The following is a 16,474-nucleotide window of genomic DNA, read 5'->3' on the forward strand; positions in this document are numbered from 1 at the left end:
CTAAGACCAAGGACATGGCGATTGATTTTAGACATTCCCAATCTTCTCCTGTCTATACTGTAATAAATGGTCAGAACATTGAACTAGTGGATTCTTATGTACTTATATTAGGTGCTATTCTTGATTAAAAAACTGACCTTGGAGTGTAACACTGAAGAAGAGCCAGCAGCGCCTCTTCTGCCTTAGGAAACTTGCAAAACTCCAGGCTGAATATGTTTTATCGTTCTTTTGTTGAGTCTGTGCTTACTTTTTCTTTTATCTGTTGGTTTCAATCTCTTCATATCAAAAAACTAAAATGTATTATTGTCAAGGGTGGTCAGCATCTTCTGTAAAATAATTGGCATGGACCAGGAAACCCTGTAGGATGTGTACAACAAAACAGTAAAGTAAAAATCCATCCTGTCTGACAGCTCCCATCCACTAGATCAACAATTTGAGCTTCTTCCTTCAGGTTCAAAACCAACAGATATAAAGGATCTTTTACTCCAACTGCTTTCTCCCTCCTCAACTCTAAGAGGAAGAGGAAGAGGAAGAGGAAGCTTATTGCACAACACACTTTAATTTTACAAAGCAGCCTCTTAGCCATCTTGGTCCTGCAGCAGCACAGTGTGATTGATTTTTATAAATTATTTATTACTTTTCAAACTGTTAACATCTGAATTTATGTCCTTTAGCAGTGTTTTTTTATCTGTATTGTCGTCATCTGTGTTTTTGTGTTTGTTGAAATGAAATGAATTGCCCCATGGGGACAAATAAAGTTGTTGAAGTGAAGTAACTTTGTTTTGAAAGGTGCTCTACAAATGAAAGTATTATTATTATCATTATTTTGTTGAGGATGGGTGGTTTTAACTTTTAATTCCAATATTATCTCACTTGGTGGTTTTATTATGTTATTTTATTACAGGCAGTTGCTTTTGAAATGTTTTATTCCTGTTGCACAGCACCTTATAACTAGTTTTTTTTAAAGGCTCTATATAAATGAAGTTAATCTTATTATTATCTAAGATGCAGAGGAGGTTTTTGTTTTGTTTGGTCTTTTCTTCCTTTCCTTCTGAAAGCCATCACTCCTCTGCCGCTGTCCCACCTCCAGATCACTCCCCTTTTATTTTTCCCTCCGACATCTGTTGACCCATTTACAGTAACTGTACCAGAGAGAGAGAGAGGAAAAAAGCAGAATATGACATATGTGAGAGACAAAGAGAAAGAAAGGGAGGGAAAGAGAAGACGAAGAAGAGGAGGGAACAGACCGAGTGGAACACCTCGTCCACAGGAAGTGGATGGACGCAGCCCCACAAGGCTTCATTCTTGTGCGAGCTGGCAGCGGCGGCCGCAGTGGAAAAGCCATTGCTAATTTGAATTAAACAGGGTCTTTTATTCAACATTCCTCCAGTGTGCAGGAGCCAGGTTAGGAGGCCCAGACCCCTTCTTCTCCTTCTTCTCCTTTTTCTCTTTCTGTCCCGTTTGACAAGTTTCTATTTGCTCTGTTCCACCATGCAGGTCGTGGACCGAAGCCTCGGCTGCCGTGACCTCAGCTCCTCTCTGCTCTGTGGCTCAATTAGAGCATGTGGGGGAAAGGTAAATGATCTTGTTGGCGACCCTGTGACAGCACCACTGGCTGGAAACTGATGCTGGTGATGTAACAGTGGAGAACTACGGCCTTTTTTTTACTCTGGTTAACAAGTACCAGGTCAGGAGGGAGAAGCTGCTGCTGCTGCTCTGTGGAAGAAGTCTGGTACCGATGCAGATGCAGATAAGATGCGACTTCAGAGGATATTCAACACCGTGCAGACGATCAACAGCTGTCCACTCCGCTCCCTGACTTTGCAAAGCACCTTTCACTCTCTGTTTGACCTCCTGTTGGAGCCACTACATGTGCATTGAAACACAGACAAACAGATTCACGGACAGTTTCTTCCCCAGAGCTAAAAACCACACTGAGCTCCATCACATCCTCCCTTTAACTTCACATCCCACCTCTTTTACTTATTCCATTCCGTGCAATTTTTCAGCCCGTAAACAGATTCTCATATTTCTTAAAAGGGACATTGTGTAGGAATTCCTCCCATCTAGAGTTGCGGTTGTAGATCGCAAGCAACTCAATCGTATTTTTCATGCTGCATTCACGTGAAATTGGGCAGACGGCAGACGGACGACAGCCGCTGCAGGTAACGGCATAAAAAAGGCTCTATGTAAACAAGTGGTCCGTCAGCACGAGGCAAAACAATACACGTGACAATATGTTGTCATGGCGATGTTGTATTGTTTACCTGACCCATGTTTTACCGTCTTTCTCTGGACTTCTGTGACTAAAATGACATCTGAATGAATGAACGAATGATATGAACGGCTAATTCAGAGCTGAAAGGAACACTTCAGTTTGTTGATGGGGGGATTATTGATGAATGAAAACAGACTTTTGAACCAAATAATCGATTTTCGTGAATAGATAACAGGAGAAGTTTGACAATGTACCTTTAACTCCACTTTTGAAATGAAAAAATAAACAAAATATGTTAGATACACCTCAAAGTGCATACAGAACAAAATAAGGAGGTCACCAGGAGATGAAAACGGTTCTCTAGGCCGAGTCACCGAACAAAGCCTTTCTTCTTTCAGCATCTATCAAAACACGGCATCACACTGGATTTCAGACACCTTGCACGAGTGGAGTCTTAAAGCCGCTGCACACACTTACACAGAGAGGTATATCACATGCATGGAGGAGGGGGGAGGAGGGGTGGGGGGGAGGGCAGAGCGCTGGGTGGTGGTGGTGGTGGTGGAGCGAGAACTGAGGCCATTGTTTGTATCACACAAATCGGCTGTGGCCCCCTACAAAGCCCCGACTGACCCCAACCCGCTGGTGTAAGCAGCGTCACGTGCCAGGGCCTGATCTCAACTGAACCGCAGCCCGGGGGGGCAGCTGGGGGGGGGGGGGCAGCTGGGGCAGTGATGCAGGCCACAGGGGCACAGCGATGAAGAGGAGGAGGAGGAGGAGGAGGGAAGGGGTTCTTTCTGATTATCTGCTGTTTCAGGATTAATATTCCACAGACGCATTCCTCTTAGTTTTTCTATCATGTGAAGTTTTTTTTTCTTAAAGGGATAGTTCAACATTTTGGCAAATTGGCCCATTGCCATAATCCCTATAGTCATAGCAGTAGGTTTGTTACCTTTAATTGTCGGTGCAAGCTATTTTTAGAACGGCGGAGCAGAGCGGCGAGCTGCTCAGAGCTACGCTACGGAGGCTCATGGGATTTCTTGGTTTCCCTCATCAAACTCATCAAATACACAATCCAACAACTCCACAACGCTCTGGTGGACAAGTTGTGACCTGCACATTCACCACGCTATGAGATAATAACAGAACGTTACCAGACAGAGTTGTTTTAAAGGGAAATTCATGCAAAACCACTGATGCACGTTGCCTTCAGGGACAGTTTTTTTTTTTGAATTTTGAATTTTGAAACAGTTTTTCATCATCAGTCTCTGTATTTCCCTCTAAAACAACTCTGTCTGGTAACGTTGTGTTATTATCTCATAGCGTGGTGAATGTGCAGGTCACAACTTGTCCACCAGAGCGTTGTGGAGTTGTTGGATTGTGTATTTGATGAGTTTGATGAGGGAAACCAAGAAATCCCATGAGCCTCCGTAGCGTAGCACTGAGCAGCTCACCGCTCTGCTCCGCCGCTCTAAAAACAGCTTGCACCGACAATTTGCCAAAATGTTGAACTATCCCTTTAACATTTTTTTTTATTCATCGTGGAAACTGTCTCTTCTTCTTCTTTTGTGTTTCCTCTCCAGGCTCAGCTCGGCCCAAACTAAGAGATGGAGCCCAGATCTGGGTCTGGTTGGATCAGAGAGTCGACCAGCTTGTTGTTAAGGGCTGTGTGTGTGTGTGTGTGTGTGTGTGTGTGTGTGTGTGTGTGTGTGTGTGTGTGTGTGTGTGTGTGTGTGTGTGTGTGTGTGTGTGTGTGTGTGTGTGTGTGTGTGTGTGTCTGTGTGTGTCTGTGTGTGTGTGTGTGTGTGTGTGTGTGTGTGTGCGTGTGGGGATTTTCCATTCACTAAAGTTTATGCCTCCATATGCTGCTGGTCGACTCAGCACAATGCTCATTCAACCAATAACAAACACACACACACACACACACACACACAAACAAATAATAAGACGGTTGCCAGTGCTGGAGCAAAACAACAAAAAAAAACATAAAAGGGACTTTATGTGAGGCAGAATGAGGCCGAGTGTAGAGAGAGAGAGAGAGAGAGAGAGAGAGGAGCAGCGACCCACTGCCTGCAGGCGGGTTTCTTTAAAAAAAAAAAAAAAAAAAAAAACACTGCAGAGGAACCGACGGTGGAGACGACGCAGCAGCAGCAGCACGTTGGATGATGATTAAGGCCTGGAACAAACACGAATACGATATATTCCTAAACGCACATCTTTCTGTCCAATTGGGCCTCTCAGCCACACAAACACGGCGGTTTCACCCACATAAACTGAGATATTTTTAAACGGATAAAAAAGTGGAAAAATAAAAAAAAATATCCGATTGAGTGGATCCGTGTAGCAAGGTTAAACGGAGCTGGTGTTGACGCGATGATGTCAAGCGCCTAGCGACTGCACATACGCATTGAAGCAAAACGGTTGTCAACAACAATGGCCGACGTGTACCGGGCATGGATCTATTACTGTATAATACAACCATCATGGTACCGGGCTATTGATGTGTGCTTTGCACTTTCAGGTCTCATCTCAGCTCTACACATGAACATAATAACGTTGCTGCGGTTGTGGGTAGATGGCGTAGCTACATGAGCTGCAGGAAGTGACGTAGAATCTTACCAAATCTCGTCGAGAACTCCCGACTGGTTACGTTTAGTAAAACTGACATGTACAGGTGTAATATAGGGGAAAAAAGCAAAAAGTAAGTGAAGCCATTGTTTGTAAAGACAATCTTTCCTTTCTGTGCCTAAACCCAACCAATGGCTTCACTTACTTTTTGCTTTTTTCCCCCTATTTTACACCTGTACATGTCAGTTTTACTAAACTTAACCAGTCGGGAGTTCTCGACGATATCCACGGTTAAAATACATTCCTCTTCTGGTATTTTAGATTTTGCTAATCGCTAATCGGCCGGGCATTTGCATTGCAGGCTTCAGAGGCGATTGTTTTCAGTTTGGACAGAGATATTTCTGTGGTGTGGACAGAGGACGAAAATATCCGCTTAAAAAAACATCCATATACGTGTCGTCCAGGCCTAAAACAACGCTGCAACTTTTCACACACGTCGTCGTCCGGTCATACAGATTAATAATTTAATATGTTGATCCATAAATAAATACATCCTCTTATGAATAAATATGGCTGCAGCACCAACACCACGTCTCTTAATGACACACACACACACACACACACACACACAGAACGACCGGGTTCTCTTCCAGTCTCCGTCTCGTCGGCCAAAACATGATGACACATTCTTGGACGGAGAGTCTGAATCCTGACCCAGCAGCCCCCGAGGCTCCCCTTGACCTCCCCTCCTCCCCTCCTGTCCTATCATCTGCCCTGCCAAAGGAACAACCCCCCCCCCTCTCCTCCTCCCTCCTCCACCATGACTCCCCTAAACAACCAGGACGCAGCAGCAGTGCACTGCAAAAACTCAAATATCTTACCAAGAATATTTGTCTTATTTCCAGTCAAAAATGTAATTTCTAGTCAAAACAAGTCTCATTATACGATAAGAAAACTCATCACATTGAAAAGTAGCTTGTTTTTAGACACTTTTTACTTCTTTCAAGCAGATTTTCACTTGAAATAAGTAGAAAAATCTGATAGTGGAGCAAGTTTTTCTTTCTTATTACAAGCACAAAAAACTTGCTTTCACTGGCAGATTTTTCTACTTATTTCAAGTGAAAATTTGTTTGAAACAAGTGGAAATGATCTAAAAACAAGTACATTTTTTTTATTTTAAGTGGAAAGAGATTAGTTTTGACTAGAAATGAGACATGTAGACAAGAAATAAGCAGTGTGAAACCAGGAGGACGAACAGGAGTTTTGTGTTTTGATGTTGCTGCTCAACATGGTCGTTGTCAAAAACACACACACACACAGCAAACAGACAGAGAGTGCTACCTCTGACAGCCATCCCATAAACACTCTGCAGGTGGAAAACAACACCTTCAGCTGCCACCTGTGGAGCTCGGCTCATTCAGCCGCCTCATTGTTTCTTCTGTCCATCTCAGTTTGACTTGTGATTTTACATCATAAGATACGTTTCCATCCACAACCATCTGAGGATCGCTCAAAAATATTAATGTGAACAAAATGCTTTAGATTAGATTAGACTAGAAAAACTTTATTATCTGTTTATCACAGAAAATCATCTTGGCCGTGGCTCAAAACACATTAAACGAAGACAGACGCTCTTCAGACATGATAAAAGAAATAAAACAAAGCCAAGCGTTCATACTAAGTGGAGGGGAAAACACAAGCATACTGTACTGCAAGTCCATTTCCATCTAAGAGCTTTAAATCCTATTAAAATCTGTGCGTAATGACGTCAGATTATGTTTTGGGATCAAACCGGTGGTGGATCGAATACATTTCTTGCATTTTAATGTGTTTCTGTTCATTTTTGCACTGAATCACAAAACCAAAACGTGCAAAAAGCCAAAAGGTAAGTTGTGTTTTTTCAGCAAACATGGAACGCATTGACCAACAAATGGTAAATATTGCACAAGTTATACTGTTATATTGCACGTGCCAACTAATTGCGTCATACAAAGAAGACCCCCATTTTAAACACTGGACCTTTAAAGGGACAGTATGTAACTTATTTGGCTTTTTATTAGCAAAAATCAAATATTGCTTTCATAAAAACGTATTTACCGAAGTCTAATAACAACCGCATACAAATGAAAGTTTTCTCTCGTAGCTTGGAAAGAGTTGGCTGTCATGTTGCATCACCATCTTTGAATACGGTGCGCGAAAGTGGACAAACTTGGCTCAAACGCTCTATTATTGAGTGTCTGTGACTCGGCTTGTGCCCGGAGGATGATGATCCACGTAGTTGTTTTTGTTTTTTTTCTGCCGTTATAAAACACACATGGTGCTACAGCTGAGCAGCGTTAGCAGCTAGGTCTTATAACGTTGAACTGTTCTTATAGGACGAATCGCCTTGTTGTTTACAACTACTTCCGGGTAGAAAACCAGCATTCGAACAATAGTGACGGACGAGAGTTTCGCTATATCAAATTTTTCATGTCACTATATCACCGTTTAGACTAATCTGATGTTTGTAAAGTTTATAAAACCAATGACTGGACAAACATTACTATTTCTGTGTGCACATTTTTGTAATTAGTCATGGTTATCAAAGATTAGCCGGGCTAACGGTTAGCTACAGTACAGGCCAAAAGTTTGGACACACTCAATGCATTTCCTTTATTTTCATGACTATTTACATTGTAGATTCTCACTGAAACTCCACTAATGAACCCTGACAAGGCACACCAGTGAAGTGAAAACCATCTTCAGGTCAGGTTCACCTCTTGAAGCTCATCAAGAGAATGCCAAGAGCAAAAAGCAGTAATCAGAGCAAAGGGTGGCTATACTTTGACGAAACTAGAATTGGTGGGGGCAGAGATAGAGGAGGAGGAGGAAGAAGGAGAGGAAGAAGAAAAAAAGAAAGAGAAGACAAAGAAGAAAAGACATGTTTTCAGTTATTTCACACTTTTTTTGTTAATTCCACATGTGTTAATTCATAGTTTTGGTGCCTTCAGTGAGAATAAAGGAAACGCATCGAATGAGAAGGTGTGTCCAAACTTTTGGCCTGTACTGTACCTGTTTAACTTTAATAACTCAGTGACTCAATAAACGGTCCATGAAAAAATATTTTTTCCAGCGGATATCTGAGTTACAACATGACTGAGCTAACTGGAGTAGTTTTCATGTCGTGTCCGACAACGGGAGGGTTTTAACAGCTGACGTCCTGATGTTAGCTTAGCTACCGTTAGCTGTCCCTGTCAGCTGCAGCCACTGATGCTTTCTAGACACTGTGATTCCCCCGAACTGAATAAATACCTCACATAGCAACACAAAACACACACACAGAAATAGTAATGTTTCTTCAATCATTTCAGATTTATCTAAACGGTGATAGGGCGTGAAAAATATGATATTTATAGCAATCTCATTCAAATTACATGCTGGTTTTCTACCCGGAAGTAGAATGTAAACAACAAGGCGATTCGGTTTATACAAAGTGCAGCCAAACGTGTTTGTCCTCGGCGGCCACCATCAGGGTGAGTGAGCGCTGCAATCTAGATAGTACATACAGAGGCTTTAAATACCCGACTTAAATGATTTAATATCACTGTAGCATTAAAGGTACAGTATGTAAGAAATCTAAAGCAACTGGCTGTAAAATCGTCCTAATATGTAACAGAGACTCAGGAATAATGTTCATATAACATACTGAACTCACCAACAACAATCCTACAGCCAAGATATTCGCATTAAATTTTTTTTTTTGCGGACCGCAAATCATGTTTATGTTTTGAATTTCTATGGTTGGCTTGTGTCGCCACCCAGCGCTCTCTCCCTGTCACAGCGTCTGTGGCGTTTCAGCCTCCGGGTTGCCAGTTAGCTTCCACTGAGCTGCATATACGGCTGGGAGATAAAACGAGATCATGAAAAAAAAGATTGTGTTCTATTATCGGTTATTGGTCATATTTGCTTGATATCACACGGTAGAAATAAGCGGCTTGTCGCTCTGCCGTTTAATAGGCTACACAGCTTGCTGTTGTGAGCATGTAGCCTAGTTAGTTTGAGCTGCTGCTAACGCTAAAGCTAAAGGGAAGAATTACAAAGTGAAAGTTAGAGAAGAGGGAGGAAATGTGGCGAAATGGAGCCGATGGTAAATGAAGTGATTGTGAACGTGTGGAGCGGTTCATGAGAGGAGTCTGTCCCGGTCAGGTCGCCTGTCTCCGGTCCTCATGTTTTATGATCCGACGTCAGAAAGTGGAGGAGAACCGGAGCGGCTCGCGTCGTTTATTCTGCGGTAAGACGTCTCATATGTTGGCTCATCTACGGCGTGAGTAACACGCACTACGGCTCCGGTAGATGCGGGGTTACAGTGTGTGTGTCTGTGTGTGCATGTCTGTGTGTGTGTGTGTGTGTGTGTGTGTGTGTGTGTGTGTGTGTGTGTGTGTGTGTCAGCGCTGCAGACACAGCGTCGGAGCCGTGAATGTAACAATAACTTGCAGATCACCTGAGTGACGTGAACTCCGCTCGTAGTTACTGTGAGTCAGAGCAATAAAACAGTGAGGTTGTTGATGAATATTTAGCTTTTTACTCTGCTTTGAGACTGACTGAGTGAGCAGAGCGGAGGTTAGCGCGTCGCTGTCTGGCAACCTGGAGTCTGGTGGGTAGGGGAGGGGGGACAACGCGCTGCTGTGTTTTGAATTTGACTGCAGCAACAATTTTGGCCACATTCTTACATATCGTACCTTTAACTTTTTTATATATATTTTCCATAAATTTCACCCTAAAGTCAAACATCCCAAACTTTCTATGTAAATAAAGTGACATTTCTTATTTCTAAACCATCTGGTGTCAGACTGTGTGACCTCTCTGCACTTGATGGTTGGATCTCCTTGTCTTTTGGCTCCCTGCTCTCCCCCTCTTCCTCCTCCTCCTCCCTCCTTCTCCCTCCTCCTCCTCCTCCTTCTTCTCCTTCTTTCCCTCCAAGACATCAACACCACATTTTCATTCCTTCCTGGGGGGGCTTCTGGGGTGGCTGGCAGGGTGACAAGCAAAGCAGGAAGGCTAAATCCAGCTCTCGAAAGCACAACAAACTGAGCCTTCTCCAAACACAGCAGCACCACTGCTCCTCAGGGCGCACGCACACACACATGCACACACACACACACACACACACACACACACACACACACACACACACACACACACACACACACACACACACACACACACACACACACACACACACACACACACACACACACACACACACACACACACACACACACACACACACACACACAAAACACTGAGCAAACAGCTCTATCAGCAAAGTCAATTCCAAGATTCATACAGGACAACACCAGCAGACAACTCCCACCCCCCCACCTCACTCACCAACCCAACCCACCGAAATAATAAATAGAACCTACATCAGTATCTCTTATGAAAAGAAGAAAAGTAAACAACAAAGGAAACCAGTGGTGAGGTGTATGAATATATAAATAAGTTATGCCATCCATCTTGCACACACACTCACACACACACCTGATTCCTTAAGGTTATGCATAAAAGAACAGATGACAAAAGTTTAAACAGACCCACACACACACACACACTTTAATACAATCTTTTCTCTTACATATTACACTATGAAAGAGGAGAAACAGACCCACTCGCTCCTGGAGAAAGTTCTTAAGTCGTGGGACTGAACAGACTCTTTATGTGATGCATTCGCCCTTTATTTCCTCACAATGGACCGAGGATTAACTTAAAACTATTAGTAGTGTGCAGGTTTTTACTGGTAGAAGAGGAAGAAGAAGTCTAAAAGGCACCTATAGTCTATTTAGGCTCGGAGTTCTTAGGAAGAAATCAAGCGACTAGAAGTTTAATCTCCAAATTAAGCAACAAGCTCCTCTCCAGAGTCGCTTCCATTAGTTCCAGCATTAGGAAGCTAATTCAAAGGACAGATGACTAATTGTTGCATTAAAAAAAAAGAGCTATGCAAATAACAGGAAAGGCCTCGGGGGGGTCGGCAGCAGCAGAAGAGGAGGAGGAGGATGAGGATGAGAGTCGTCGTTGTCGCAGTCGTCGTCATCGTCAAACCTGAGGAGACCGAAGTGAAACAAGGAGAGCAGGATGTAGAGAGAAGCCTGGGGGAAGGACAGGTGTTCAACATCTGTCTGCCTCTGCCTCTGTCTCTGCCCTCACCAGGCAGGAAGGTGGGGGTAGGGGGAGGGGGAGGGGCGCTTCGATTACACACAAATGATCATATTATTGTTGTTTGTGTCTTTCATCATGAACGCCACTGGACTCTCTCCCTCTGTGCAGAGCCCTGCTGAGATTACGTAACGCCCAACCAACTAAACCCTCTTTCTAAATGTTTAAACTCCATCTGGCCCCTGTACAACCTTAAAGGGGTAGTCCAATATTTTGGCAAATTGGCCCATTGCCATAATCCCTATAGTCACAGCAGTAGGTTCGTTACCTTTAATTGTCGGTGCAAGCTGTTTTTAGAACGGCGGAGCAGAGTCGTGAGCTGCTCAGAGCTACGCTACGGAGGCTCATGGGATTTCTTGGTTTCCCTCATCAAACTCATCAAATACACAATCCAACAACTCCACAACGCTCTGGTGGACAAGTTGTGACCTGCACATTCACCACACTATGAGATAATAACACAACGTTACCAGACAGAGTTGTTTTAGAGGGAAATACAGAGACTGATGATGAAAAACTGCCCCAACGGAAATGCGCATTAGCGGTTTTGCATGAATTTTCCTCTACAACAACTCTGTCTGGTAACGTTGTGTTATTATCTCATAGAGTGGTGAATGTGCAGGTCACAACTTGTCCACCAGAGCGTTGTGGAGTTGTTGGATTGTGTATTTGATGAGGAAATAATTTCACTAAATAAAAGGATGATGCAGCAGTGTTTTACCAAAAGTGAAGTGTGACACATGCATGACTATGATGCATCATATTTTTTGACACTTTACCCGCTCTCTGTGTAAATATATGACACTCACGCTGACGAGTCGTCTCCTCCTCTGGTGTGTGATGTTATGTTTTCACTGATATGTGTGTTTTTCACGTTTGTCTGTAAAACGCCTGAAGCATCTTTGAACCTAAAGAAAATGCACAAAGCTGCTGTATCGTCTGATAGAGGAGAGAGAGCAGAGTGAGATCTGGAGGTAGGTATGCACGCACCCACACACACACACACACACACACACACTCACACCTGCAGGAACGAGGCGCTGGCAGGCAACACACTCTTTCATGTTGGGCAAAGGTTGTTTTCCTTGACATGTTGATGGTTATCTGGACTGGGTGGTGGCCGCTTTAAGGAAACAGTAACAGGATCAAACACACAACTTCCTCCTCCTCCTCCTCCTCCTCCTCTGTATCTAACCACTGGTCCTGGATCAGCTGTCTGTCCGCTCAATTAAAACCACCACGATCAAATATACACCAGATAACAAACCGCTCGTGTCTCATTACGACTTCACACCAAAACAGATCAATGATAAAAACAAAAAAGCACCGGATTAATTCCTCTTCCATTTCATTGGTTGTGACAGCAGCGATGCAGCCGATGAGATGCACATTACATCATTAAACATTTTCGTTTTCCACTCTGAAAGTGGCTCTTACAAAAAAGCGCTTCATCTCCTAAAGAGCTAATTGCAGTCTAGGTGGGAACTGTCTATAAAAACCAGCCCTTATTACAGGACAGGGGGGTTAGGGGACATCATTGCAGCGTTACACACTTCCTGTGTTTCCACGACACACTCGCTGCATGTGGGAATGTTTCAGTCCGGATCGTCATAAAGTCTCTCCAGCTCCAGCCGAGCCTCCGCCCTGCCCTGCCCTGCCCGAGGGCCACGAGCACCGGCCGGACACACATCCATCTTCATTACGCGGCTTTCAATTGTTCATTGATTAGGAACGCACATCAAAGTGCTACATAAAGGTCATATGCCCCCCCCACCCTCACCCCCCAGCATTTTGTTTTTGTTTTACTCTTTCAGCATCCGTCTATACCAGTCTGACCCAGTACGCCGGGGTACAAAGAACAGCATTGTGGGGGTTACGCAGCGGGGCAAAGCAGCTGCACTGGACGGTGGCTGACTTCACTGGCCATGGCCAACACCCCAACAAAGGCCACTGTGAAGCCGCCGTGCACATGAGTGAATACATAAACCTCTCTCATGCATCTTTCAACCAGAAGCGTCCGCAGCAAAAAGCAACTTTAGCACAACAATTAAACTACAAACTGGCCTGCAAACAGTTTGTGCATCATAACGTGTTTTTTAATTTTCCATCCATGTGGATTTCCAGGTTATCTGTAGGACGTTGACACATGATGACGAGCTGCATGGACCAACTGTATTTAAAGGTCCAGTGTGGAATAATTAACAAGGTTTATTGGCAACATCTGAATAATATATTTGTATAAGTGTATAATGGCTATAAAAAAAAAAGTGTTTGGTTTTCGTAGCCTTATAATTCTTCTTTTATAACAAGTGTCTTGCTTTAGAGAGTGTCGCCATCTTGCACCGCCATGTTTGTACGGCAGCCCGAACGGAAAATCCAACCAAGTCAGAGAGCACGTTTAACAAGTTTTGCCGCCACTTTGCCGACAGAAAGGGTGACTGCAAGCGAGCGCTGCAGTCTAGGCTCGATGTCATGGATTTCCCACTATTTTACACACTGGACCTTTAACTGGGTTTATATTTTGATTTAGTGCTCTACAGCTTCAACACCAAACATCTGTAACAAACTAATGAACAAACTGGTTTTTCAGCTGTTTTTCTAGTGATATTTTTGTTTTATAGGACAATTTTAACTATTTTAACGCATTGGCGTTTTAGCTTGTATGTAAATATTTGATATTTTGCTTATCACGACTGGTGGGGTCGCTCTTAATTTGTCATCAAATCGATTTCATGCATCGATCTTTTAGATGTTTTCAAATGTTCTCTCCAGTCTCTAACAACCAGACACGAGACAGTTGGTTCCTACTCAAGAAAAAGATAAATATCAAATACATTCTTTTGTTTTGTGCAGTTCTTTTTCATGTTTATCATAATGAGGAAACAAACAAGGATCTTTTTGAGGATCCGTGGCACTGAAGGCTTTGGACTTGTTGTTATAATGATTTCTTTTTTTTGTGGGTTTTGATTTAAAACCACAGAATATCCGACCTCTCGTCCCACGGTTCCAATTAAAATGACCCTTACAGACGATTTAACCTTCTGTACTTGGTCGAACTCTAAAGCTGCAGATAAAACTGTTTACTCCAGTCTTTCTGATGCACTTGGCAACTTTCCTCAGTAACAATCTCGCCGAAAAAAAACCTTAAATGCTACAAAAAGATAAAAGATAAAACTGGTACTTATGTTGTCACTCAGACTTGGACTTTGCTTTCGCTGCTCTGGCCCGGTCCGTTTGTTATGCGAGTCTGGCCTCGAGTCATGTAAACATCACCAATAACACGTGTCTTTTTTCCGGTATGTACTAGAAACAACGCATCATTTTCGCATCTGGTGCAAAGCCTTGGTTGCACAAGTCTGTGTGAAAATAGCCCCAAAGTGAATTAATGAGAACAACAGTTGTGTTGCTGAACAACTTGAAGGACTCAGTAATGACTCCATGAGTTCCTGTTTGTGTTGAGCCATATTCACCATTTTAACTCTGTTCTTAACTTCATGTTGCTGCTGCTCTTTAAACTCTGAGCAGTTTGAGAAGTTGTTGAAGCTCAGTGAAGCTTAAATACAAGAAAGTTTGATGTGAAGCAGTTTTTATAAATAAAAGTAGTGAATTAAGAGGTGCATGGGTTCTGTTTTTTGATTTTTATCGTGGTATCAAATAGGGATGGGCATCGTCAGGATTTTTATGAACCTGATTACGATTCCGGTCCCTAACAATTCCTTATTTCAATTCCAAAATAGTGAAAAATAAGAGGCCAAATGCAGTTTGAGAAGTTGTTGAAGTACATTGGAGCTTAAATACAAGATAGTTTGATGTAAAACTGGGTTTTTTTTTCAATAAAGTATTGAATTTAGAGGTGCATGGGCTCTGTTTTTTTGTTTTTTTTAATCGTGATATTGAATGAGTGTCAAGAACTATGGTGATTCACTGGTGTTGGTATCCTCTAGGCCTACTGAAATTCTGGTATGGTGACGAGCCTCGAATTGGGCATCGTTTACAATTTAAGGATTCCAGTTTCAGTTCCGATTCTGCATTTCTATTCTCTTTCCTAACAATTCTCAATTCTGATTCTTTTAAGAAGCGGGGTCAAAAGAGTTTGATGGTCTACCAGTTCACCGGCGGTCGGCGGACTGCAAACCGAAGATGAAGCCCAAAAACAAACTGTTTAGGAATGGATTTTTTAGGTGAATCGAAATTAAAACTTCTTCACGATTCCAATGGAATTGAAATGTTAAAACCGGTTTCATTCGCTTCTCCATTCTCGATGCCCAACCCTAGACAAACCTATACTCATAACTGGTGTTTTCAAAGAAAGTCTGAGTAAAAAGCTATAGAGGGAGCCGTAGCATGAGAGAGAGGAGATGGAGCGGCTGTGGTTTTTGTCCCAGATACAGACAAGGGAAGAAGAAGGGGGGGTGGAAGAGCAGGTTGTGAAAAACAGCAGGTTTCTCCATTGCTGCGGGCGAGACTCTAATGACTTCCAGACCTACTCTCATACAGTCTCTCTGCATCCAGTCTGCAACTATAGCGCTCTGCAACCCCCCCGGCCTCATGTACACACACACACACAGGCTGTCCCGCCCGCCCAGAGCCCGAGTCCCTTTTAGAAAACTACAGGCGTTTCAGTCTGAGAGCCCGACCAGAAAGACACTGCCGCTTTCATTCACTTCCCAGGGATTCAGCCTCAAAGCATCTCAACTCTAATTAAGACAGCTGTTTTGTTTTGTTTTTCTTAGTACTACTTTCAGTTTGGTTTTCGTCTCATGACTGCATCCACTGTGGCTCTGAATGCAAAAAAAAAAGGAAATTGCAACGCACAAAGAAAGACAAACTTTGTAAATCTCCTAATTGGGCATGACAGGACTGTTTCAAGTCGGAATGACCTCTCGCTCGCTGATAAAACAGCCCATTGTTTTCTGCTGCCTGGCTGTGGTTTAGCCAAATAAATCTAATTGCCCATCCATCTCAGTCTGTTAGCTGTTGACTGCTTTTAGAGGCTCTGACTGGAGGGGATCTAACACGACTTCGATATTGCAACAACAAAAACAGACACGGAATAAAGTAAAAGTGTGTTTCATATCATTGAAGAGAGTTCAACTCAAACCAGTTTACATAATTCACACATTACTAGAGGAATGTTACATAACCCAACTATGAGTCTGCATTTTTCTGCAATGAATTTAAGAAGAAAAAAGCTCCCTGATCAGACTACAGGATGTTTTTGTCTTTCCCGATGCCAAATTAGATTAACCATGTCTTGGCCTTGGAGACTGGCAACGCTACAAGTAAATGTGCGGGTTCGAAGGTCATTGGGGAGACGTGACAAGGAAAAAACTGGCTTAATAATGGCTTATGTCGAAGTGCTGTGTGCAAACCCTAACCCTAGGGGATTCAAACAAGGCAGGGAAATGCAAGAAGTTCTAACCTGGTCACAATCATGACATTTTAGTTAGCCAAACAAATAACTGCTATTCAATTGTCTATTTCTGATCATTTTATGCC

General features: G+C 43.0%; 1 protein-coding gene across 1 annotated transcript in view; it reads right to left on the reverse strand.

Annotated features, from left to right (window-relative positions):
- Nucleotides 1-16,474, reverse strand: part of LOC310986064 (low-density lipoprotein receptor-related protein 1-like) — a 179,161-nt gene that overhangs the window by 161,791 nt on the left and 896 nt on the right. The gene's annotated exons all lie outside the window — the stretch shown is intronic.

The sequence above is a fragment of the Trachurus trachurus genome (assembly GCF_905171665.1).
Source record: "Trachurus trachurus genome assembly, chromosome: 5".
Lineage (NCBI taxonomy): Eukaryota > Metazoa > Chordata > Actinopteri > Carangiformes > Carangidae > Trachurus > Trachurus trachurus.